This window comes from Nerophis lumbriciformis, linkage group LG28 (assembly GCF_033978685.3).
Source record: "Nerophis lumbriciformis linkage group LG28, RoL_Nlum_v2.1, whole genome shotgun sequence".
Taxonomy (NCBI): Eukaryota; Metazoa; Chordata; class Actinopteri; order Syngnathiformes; family Syngnathidae; genus Nerophis; species Nerophis lumbriciformis.
In genome coordinates this window covers 3148897-3159137 of record NC_084575.2, presented here as the reverse complement: position 1 = coordinate 3159137, position 10241 = coordinate 3148897, and the positions used below count along the sequence as shown (strand labels likewise).

Genomic DNA, 10241 nt, shown 5'->3' with positions numbered 1-10241 from the left:
GGTACCTGCTGATGTGTATTTGGGATCTGCATAAGTCCTGACAATTTGCGCGCCTCCGCCATTGTAGTCCGGCACCATATCGACACCGCAGTCGATAAGCTTCTTGTCAGGGCTTGGTAAAAGGATAGGACTCAGATGCAGAGTAGGGAACTTAGACAGGCTTTTATTTTGACAGCTTCCTTTTCACCTCCAAAGTCAAGGATTACAATATCTATTTATCAAAAAAAAACTAACCGGCAAAAAAGGTTCCAAAAAATAGGAACAACCAAAATTCGCTCCGAACGGAGGAAAACACAAAAGCAAAGACAAACTATAATTAATATATGCTATAAAACGTATAAACAAAAAAACGCTCCAACAGGAGGAAGAAACAACAACTATGAAAAAGTCTATACTATCTAATCTAATAAAGTATTAACAAAAATTGTCACTCAAAAATGTGAGGAAAGAATGAAAAATAACTGAAACTTACCACTTCGGCTGAATAAACTAAATAACAAAAAATCACTCTGCTGAGGAGGAAGAAAGGAAAACTCAAAATAGCAACGAAGGGATTCAGAATCAAAGAACATAAGCACAAGACGAGGCAAGGCAAGACAAGGCATGGACATGAGCATGGATCCTAGAGAGTACGAACAAACTAAACAATCTGGCACAGAACAAAGGAAGGAGTGGGCTTATAGGACACATGAGGGTAATAGGGAACAGGTGGAAACAATTAGGGAATCGGGATGACGTCAGACTGATGACACAAAAGGAAGGGCAAGTGACCTGAAACGAGAGGAGAGTTACTTTTCAAACTAAAACATGCACATCACAAGACAGAAAAAACCAAGACAAGACATCCCTCACCGCGGTGTGACACTTCTTCTTTTTCTCTATCTTCTTGTTATGGGACATTCATCCTCTGCTGTTGCCATTTCTAATATAAAGTAGTGTAAAGTTCTAACTTATATCTCGCCATGGAAGCCCTAAAAACTACCGGTGTAGTGAGTTTACATTATTCACCCACGGACTTTAGTTATTAGAGAGTCGGACGGTTTTTCACGGGAAACATTTCCGGCGTTGTTGTTGCACTAGTGAGCCACGGATGAGGAGATGCTGCTCCGTTATTGATTGAAGTAAAGTCTGAATGTCATTAAAACAGTTAGCTCCATCTTTTGACACTTCTTCCACCCCCGTCCTTGCACGCTACACAGCTACAACAAAGATGAGGGGGAGAAGACGCTGTCCAAGCCACGTAAATAAGACCACCCACAGAACATCCTGAAGCGTCGGTCAGAAGACGGCTTGAAGATGATCTGTAAAACATAATTTATGAAACATTTTCACCAAAGAACTGAGATAGGCTCCAGCACCCCCCGTGACCCTGAAAGGAACAAGCGGTAAAAAATGGATGGATGAAACCACCATTACAAGTTATGTAGACCACAAGGAAGGGTTTTAAATTTAGAAAAAAAAATCATAATATGACCCTTTTATGTGCCTTACAATCCGGTGCGCCTTTTGTATAAAATAGACCTGACTAGACCTGCTCATCGGCAGTGCGCCTTATAATCTGGTGTGCCCTATGTTACGGAAAATACACTACAAAATTATTAACAAGTTATTAACGTTGTGCAACATCATTTACAACAGTGGATGTATACCAGCTGAATTGGGACAATCCTTTTTTGTTCCTTGGCTAAAAAAAACCCACAAGATTGTGCCGATTTCCGAACTATCAGTAATGGTGCCATTACCGAAGGCAGTAGGCCAGTAAGAGTCGTAGTTGTGAGTCATAAATATTATAAAGATAATTATCAAAAATATATATTTTATTTTAGCTCTAATTGAGAGTTAATTTGGTTACATGTTGGATATTCGTAGTTGTAGCAGGAGCTAGAAAAGAAACCAAGATGTTCAATATTACAAATGTATATAAAATCCAATTAAACTTACATTTTAAAACAAAAAGGTGTGAATGACATTAGAAAAAAACACTTCGAATATCAAGTGAATTTGAGATTTTAGGTCATATGACCAGGAATATTTTGAAAAGAAACATCCATCCATTTTCTACCGCTTGTCCCTTTCGGGGTCGCGGGGGGTGATGTAGCCTATCTCAGCTGCATTCGGGCGGAGGGCGGGGTACACCCTGGACAAGTCGCCACCTCTTCACAGGGGAAACACAGATAGACAACATTCACACTCATATTCACACACTAGGGCAGGGGTCTCAAACACGCGGCCCGCGGGCCAATTGCGACCTGCGAGACGTTATTTTGCGGCCCGAACCTTAATATGAAAATGTAATGTTAGTACGGCCCGCGAGTTTTATATGAATGGCGCTTGAAAGCGTCATACTTGTAAACCCTCCTGATTTTTCCGGGAGACTCCCAAATTTCAGTGCCCCTCCCGGAAATCTTCAGGGGCAACCATTCTCCCGAATTTCTGCCGTTTTTCACCCAGACAACAATATTAAGGGCGTGCCGTGACGGCACTGCCTTTAGCGTCCTCTACAGCCTGTACAAACAGCGTGCCAGCCCAGTCACATGTTGTATTTGGCTTCTGTAGACACACGTAAGTGACTACAAGACATGCTTGATCAACAGCCATACAGGTCACACTGAGGGTGGCCGTATAAACAAGTTTAACACTGTTACAAACATGCGCCACACTGTGAACCCACACCAAACAAGAATGACAAACACATTTTGGGAGAACATCCGCACTGTAACACAACAGAACAAATACCCAGAATCCCATGCAGCCCTAACTCTTCCGGGCTACAATATACACGCCCGCTACCACCAAACCCCACCCCGCCCGGAGTTAGGGCTGCAAGGTGTTCTCCCACAACATCATACTCTATTTTTATTTTTTTAACTTAAACCTATAAACTTTGATATCAACTTCAGATCTATCCGTCAATTATACGTTAATATATTTTATATTTTATGCTATTTTTGTCAAAGAAAATGTTGCCTTTTATATGCAAACACACAAAATATGTAATATTTCCCCCAACAAATATTTCAAAGTAGAATTTTTAATGTGCAGTAATTGGAGCCTTCAATAGGTCAATAATTCATTACAACATTATTTTGATTCATTATTATTTTTTGAGCAATGGCAGCTTTCAAGGGAAAAAACACCTTGTGTTATAAAAGTCAACATTGCAACTTTTTCTCGTTACTTTCACCTGTTTGCTCTTTTTTGTTTTGTTTTTATGTATGAGTATTTTTAGGTCAGGAGTATTTTTCAGGTCCCAGTGCTGACAAACTGTTTCATGCCAACAGTCCACCTCGAGTCTGACATGATTTGAAGACGTATCTGCCTTTATTGATCCAAGTCCTTCAAGAGAAATGCAAACTAATACTTTTTAAATACATGGGCTTTTGTATGCCTTTTAATTTTGGGTCTAAACTTTATAAATAAAATAAAGTAATTGACGAGTAAATCATTGTCATATATTTCCTATTGTTAATCAACACAATACATTAGCAAAATCTGGCATATTTGGTCTTGTACTCGGTTTAATGTTGTGTTCAATTAATTATAAATGAAATAAAACAACAACAAAAACACTTTCATATTACTAAAATAACACAACACATCAGTTTAGGTAATCCCTGCATATTTACTGTCATGATTTTGCTTGTGTTGTGTTGTAATTAAATTAAGTAATTCATTCATCCATTTATACAGCACACATTCTCATATTGTGTATTAATTATGATACATTGTTATATTGTTATATTGCTAGAACGTCTGTAGGGCCAAACTGTTACTGCATTCACTTCTTGTAGTTGTGTATCTTCACCTTACTAAACGTGAACAGGTGAATAATACTCTCCCCTCTTCTTATCGGCTGCAGAAAATTAAATATTGTTTGTACGTTCAAGTGTTAAAAAAGTATAAAATGTTGTTTTGAAAAGAAGTTCCTTTCTTGGGAGGTAGCGGAATGTCATCATCATCCGTGATTGGTTAAATGTTGAAATATGCTAATGAGGCCGGAAGTAAAGCAGCCGTTCTGTCATTGGCCAAATATTAAATGTGTTGAAGAAAGTTGGACAGAGGCGGATCTGATTGGCTTAGAAAGTGTGAGATGTTGGAATAAGGCACGCTGATTGGTTCATATCACCCCGGTGTTGAACATATTGACGGACTATCAGCGCTCAAAAGTCTGTGACTGGTCAATTTATAATATGACATGTGTTTTTGTAGCCGGGTAAGATGGCAAAAACAGCCCAAAGATGGATAAATATTAGACATGTTAGGGTAAATTGAACTGAAAGTGAAATAAAAAAACATTTCTTTTTTTGCAAGACGTGAGAAACAGCGCCGTCTGGCGTGAGTGTAAGAGCTTACAGCACCTGGTATTCCCAGGCGGTCTCCCATCCAAGTACTAACCAGGCCCGACCCTGCTTAGCTTCCGAGATCGGGCGTGTTCAGGGTAGTATGGCCGTAAGCCGAAAGACGAGGTATAACCAACTTTTTTAAATGGAACTCTTACAGACGGGATGGGAGACAATTGTTATTTATCTAAGAGCCTGGCGCGCATGCGTACACTAATGTGCTTTTTCTGTCTGTGTGAGGTGCAGCTCTCCATCCATTGTCTCTTTTGGGGTGGCAGGGGGTGCTGGAGCCTATCCCAGCTGCATTCAGATGCCACCTCATCACAGCTCTCAACACTACTTTATGCTTAGGGACCGTCAATAAATCACTATTGTCTTGAAAAATGTATATCTGCTACATCAAAACACTGATTCATCTAAAAGAAGGTAAATAATTAGTCATACCTCCTTATTGTGCATGCCCATTATTTCATAATTCTAACATATATATAACCATGTTTAATATAAAAAATAAGGATATTTTCCCAATAGTCTCAATGTCATACAATTTAGTAACCTAATTCCACTTATTAGTCGTGCTAACCTTTTAGTGTAACGCACACCCTTTTATTCTGAAATAGGGTTTTATTTAAAAAAAGAGTGTTTTAATAAAGATCATGTGCATGATATGTCTTATACAGATAATTATCAACATTTTTATTAGCTCCAAATGAGAGTCAAGTTGGTTTTATGTTGGATAGTCGTAGTTGTTGCGGGAGCTAAAAATGAAACCATGGTTTTCAATATTACAAATTTATATAAAATCCAATTAAACTTACATTTTAAAACAAAAGGGTGTGAAACACATTAGAGAAAACACTTCAAATATCAAGTGAATTTGGGATTTTAGGTCATATGACCAGGAATCTATTAAAAAGAAACATTTATTTTTAATATCAAAATGTTTTTGATCCTATTTTAAAATAAAAGGTTAGCACGACTAATATAAAGTGGAATTTGGTTACTAAGTTGCATGATGACATGGAGACTTTTAAAACAAATAATTATTGTTTACATTAAAAACATATTTAAATTATAAAATCAGGAACGATATTAAAAATGTAGGACTATTTATTTGACCTCCTTTTAGATGAATCAGTGTTTTGATGTAGCAGATATACATCTTCGAAGACAATAGTAATTTATTGACGGTCCCTAAGCATAAAGTAGTGTTGAGAGCGGCACCTCTCCTGCAATCTCCCCGCAGCATGAGAGAGCAGTGTGGGCACAGTGAGGGGGAGCTTCCGCTGGAGCTCCGGAGGCAAATATCCACCGTGAAAGCAACTTGACCGCCGTAGCAAAGGAAGACAATCACACAGCCAGGAACAGCACATTAGTGTACGCATGCGCGCCAGGCTCTAAGATAAATAACAATTGTCTCCCATCCCGTCTGTAAGAGTTCCATTTAAAAAGGTTGGTTTTACCTCGTCTTTCGGCTTACGGCCATACTACCCTGAACACGCCCGATCTCGTCCGATCTCGGAAGCTAAGCAGGGTCGGGCCTGGTTAGTACTTGGATGGGAGACCGCCTGGGAATACCAGGTGCTGTAAGCTTTTACACTCACGCCAGAGGGCGCTACAAAGTGCTGAGACTACAGCTGTTTTGATTCATGTATTGCTTTAATTGCAACTATTCCAAAATGAGGGAATATATTCGGTTATTATAATAAAATTCCACTTAATATTTACAACTACAGTTGAAGGTACAAACCTTTACAACAGGATTTAAAACACAAATACCAACTAGAGCAATATTTAGATTGATTTAAAAATAATGGTGTGGTCTTTTGCAGTCAGTCAACCTCGCCCACGCCTCCTACCACTCCGTCCTGCATGAAGCTGAGGAGCCACGACTCGTCTCGCTCTGATCAGGCAACTTATCATTTAAAGGGGTCATATAAGCTACTGTTTATTTACCAAAATAAGGTGTATGTCTTTGTTTTGAAAATGTAAAAGTTTATTTTTATTTTCAGAATGTTGAAATAGTTGTACTGGGGGTGGAGGGGAAAGAGCTGGTTACTTGTTTCTCTCGCGACATCTGGAAAAGCGCTGGTTAATTGTTTCTCTCGCGAGATCTGACAAGACTGCGCGCGAAGCAAACAGGGCGAGGATAAAGCAAGATGGCGTCTGACGGTGAAGACGTTATTGCAGTCGTCACAGTTCAGTGTTCTTAATCTGTGCGTCCATGTACACATATATGTCCTTTATTACACTCTATTAAATAGAGTCATAATAACTGTTTGTATATTAGTCTGAGCGCACTTCTCCAGCTAGCTTAGCTTGCTAGTTAGCTTAGCTTGTTAGCTGCTAACAAAGAGAGATGAAAACACATCGCTAAGCAGAGATCAAGTGTGAGTGTAAAGTGTTGTGATTGTGTGAAAATGTGCGAAAGAACCATAGCAGAGTACGAGGAGGAACTTTGTCCAACAAAAGAGGAGAAGGAGCGACAACATGAAAAACATCAAGTTGTGTTACACACAACAGGTTTGTTTACTTCTTACTCTCACATCTTTACTAACTTTATATTTATTATTAACACTTTTCTTCAATAGATTGTCTATAGGAAGATGAATTGTCATGTGAGGATGTTCAGACACACAATATTTATGAGAGGTTGATGTTCCTCTCAGTTTGTAACAAAGTGTATCAACATGTTTACACAAAACTCACACAGTCACCGGGGGAATATTCCAGAGAGCAGGTTAAGTGCAAACTCCTGAGTATGTAAAGCTTGAGAGTTTGACCTGCAAAAATAAGAGAGGTAAGACAAAGTCAGAGTCAGTTACCATGGTAACTGACGCTGTAAACCTAGCCTGCTAGCTGGCAGGTTTGACAAGTTATTTATGTGTGTAAAAGCTATACTGACCTGTTATTTCCTTCATATTGGTGCAGCCATTAACCTACTACAACACCTGCTACATCCACCTCCTCAGTGGCCTAGTGGTTAGAGTGTCCGCCCTGAGATCAGTAGCTTGTGTCATACCAAAGACTATAAAAATGGGACCCCTCACCTCCCTGCTTGGCACTCAGCATCAAGAATTTGAATTGGGGGTTAAATCACCTTAAAAAAGATTTCCCGGGCGCGACCACCGTTGCTGCTCACTGCTCCCCTCACCTCCCAGGGGGTGATCAAGGTTAATGGGTCAAATGCAGAGAACAATCTGGCCACACCTAGTGTGTGTGTGACAATCATTGGTACTTTAACTTTTTAATGTGGCAGTGATTGTGGAAAAAACAAAGCCTGATCTAAAGATGACATCTTGATCTCATACCATCTCAAACCAATTGGCCGTTCATTATTAAGTGAAATGTCTTAAAGTCGCTTAAATTTGTCTTTAACCAAGCAACACTAAGTTTTATCCAGTTACTCGAGTAATCGAAAACATTTCCAGTAGAACACTTGATTAATAAAATGTTCAATAGCCACAGCCCATTATTTCATGTATGATTTAATATTTAGCATGTAGGAGTTAAAATGTGTTTTGTTTGTGTCCTGTAGACATCCATCAGCTGATTGGACACCAAGAAGAATGTCTCCCTCATCTGCAGGGGGACAGTTTCACTTCAGAGGATCCACAGCCCTCACACATGAAAGAGGAAGAGGAGGGAGAGTGTGTTGTAGGGCAGGAGGAGGATGATGTCAGCAAGTTTCCACTGACTGTTGTCTCTGTGAAGACTGAAGAGCATGAAGACAAAGCACCTGAGTCCTCACAGCTTCATCACAGTCCAAGTAAGCACAACATCCACATATCATCTAATACAATGTTTGTGACACATGTTCATCCGGGGGCCACATTTATGACTAAAGATGGAGATATACTTGCTTTTTTACACCACCATTTAAAAATGAATGCTCATCAATCATCAACAGTGTAATTGCTGGGGTGTAACCATGTGACCTAGAGGCCGTCCTCCTTACCTAGCGTGGTCAAATGAAGGCAAACATTCAATATGGCTACTGTTTATTTACCTTTAGCAGCACATATGTCAGCATATTTCACAGGTTTAGTAAAGAAGATAAGAGATGTATACCAAGTACCATTTTTTTTTAGTACCGGTTCCTAATTATGTCGTCCATGAGGACCGTGAAGATTCTGGACTAACGACACAACTATTTGTATTTTTAATTGCAGCTGACTGACTATGACACGTTGTCACATTGAGTTCAGCTGCCGCTGCTACACATTAAAATCAGCTTTGAATAATGACAAATAAGGAAGCAACAACACGCAAAAGTTTGATGTGTGTGTTATTGACAAGAAGATGACATAACTGCATTTCACCTTGCACTGCACACATAGTTGACTTCTTTAAGACTTCAAATAAACAGCTGTTTTTTTTCTGTTTTTTCTTCTTCTTTATTTAATCAGGTAAAAATGCCATTGAGATCAAATATCTCTTTTCTAAGGGAGACCTGGCCAAGAGGGCAGCAGCAAGGTTACATTAAAACAGTAAACAACACATAAAACATTAAATGTACAACATTAAAACTTGCTGACATAACACATGTGCATACAGACAAGGTAGACTGCAATCCTTTCACAGAAGCTTTAAACTCATTCAATGTAACAAGGGTTTGAAGTTTAATATTGGATTGTAGGTTATTCCAAGCCTTCGCTGCTGAAAACCTAAATGCTTTCTTGCCCAGTTCAGTTCTTACTTTGGGGACGACAAATTGCAGAACATTCATTGAACGAAGATTGTGACTTCCTTGTTTCTTTGTAAAAATACAAGACAGATAAGATGGGGTGATACCCAGAATGGTTTTGTAGATGAACACGTACCAATGATTGAGGCGTCGAGCACATAAAGATGTCCAGTTAACCATTGAGTATAACACACAATGGTAAGTAGGTTAACCATTGAGTATAACACACAATGGTGAGTAAGTTAACCATTGAGTATAACACACAATGGTAAGTAAGTTGGTGATGAATCTCAGTGCCCCGTGGTACACACTATCCAGCTTGTGGAGACAACCAGCAGTAGCATTCATGTACAACACATCTCCATAGTCAATAACAGGTAAAAAGGTTGTTTCCACCAATTTTTGTTTCACAGTAAAAGAAAAGCAAGACTTGTTTCTATAATAAAATCCCAGTAAAAGTTTCAGGTTTTTTTTGCAACATACTGAATGTGAATGGTCATCAATTAAAATCCTAAATATTTAAAAGCAGATACTAACACAATTTGTTGCCCATTTCTTGTTCAAATGTTCTCACACAGTGCTGATCTTACAGTTTTTGACGTGGTAAAAAACATACACTTTGTTTTCTCTGCATTTAAAAGCAGTTGAAGATAGCAAAGTTGTTCTTGTACTCTGTCAAATGCATGTTGTAGATATTTAAAGGCCTCAGCAGGAGTGGGTGCTGTGCAGTATATGACAGTATCATCAGCATAGGAATGGAAAGTTGAGTTCAGAATATTCTGTCCAAGATTATTAATTAATAATGGGCCCAACACAGAACCTTGAGGGACACCCTTTTTCACTTGCAGTACGTCCGAGAAGGAACCTTCTATCTGAACAGCCTGAGTTCTACTTGTGAGGTCATTTGCAAACCATCCAACTGCTTGCTGAGAAAAACCAATAGCTGAAAGACGTTTGATTAAAATGACATGATCAACAGTATCAAATGCCTTTGAAAAGTCAATGAAGAGGGACAGACAGCACTGCTTCTTGTCAAGAGCTTCAGTTACATCATTTATAAACTTCATAGCAGCAGTAACAGTACTGGGATTTCTGCCAAAACCTGACTGAAATGGTGACAGAATAAAGTTGGTGTCCAAAAAGTCTTTTATCTGTTCACTGATAAGGGATTCAATCACTTTTGCCAGAACAGAGAGTTTAGAGATCGGTCTGTA

At 39.0% G+C, this 10241-nt stretch overlaps 1 protein-coding gene, 1 non-coding gene and 1 pseudogene across 2 annotated transcripts in view; 1 reads left to right on the top strand and 2 right to left on the bottom strand.

Annotated features, from left to right (window-relative positions):
* The window catches only part of LOC133570591 (uncharacterized), a 463307-nt gene that overhangs the window by 395289 nt on the left and 57777 nt on the right, over positions 1–10241 (bottom strand). The gene's annotated exons all lie outside the window — the stretch shown is intronic.
* On the bottom strand, positions 4347–4455 carry LOC133571259 (5S ribosomal RNA; annotated as a pseudogene).
* Positions 5815–5933, top strand: LOC133571244 (5S ribosomal RNA). Its single transcript, XR_009810357.2, has one exon. It is a non-coding gene; the product is annotated as a 5S ribosomal RNA (ribosomal RNA).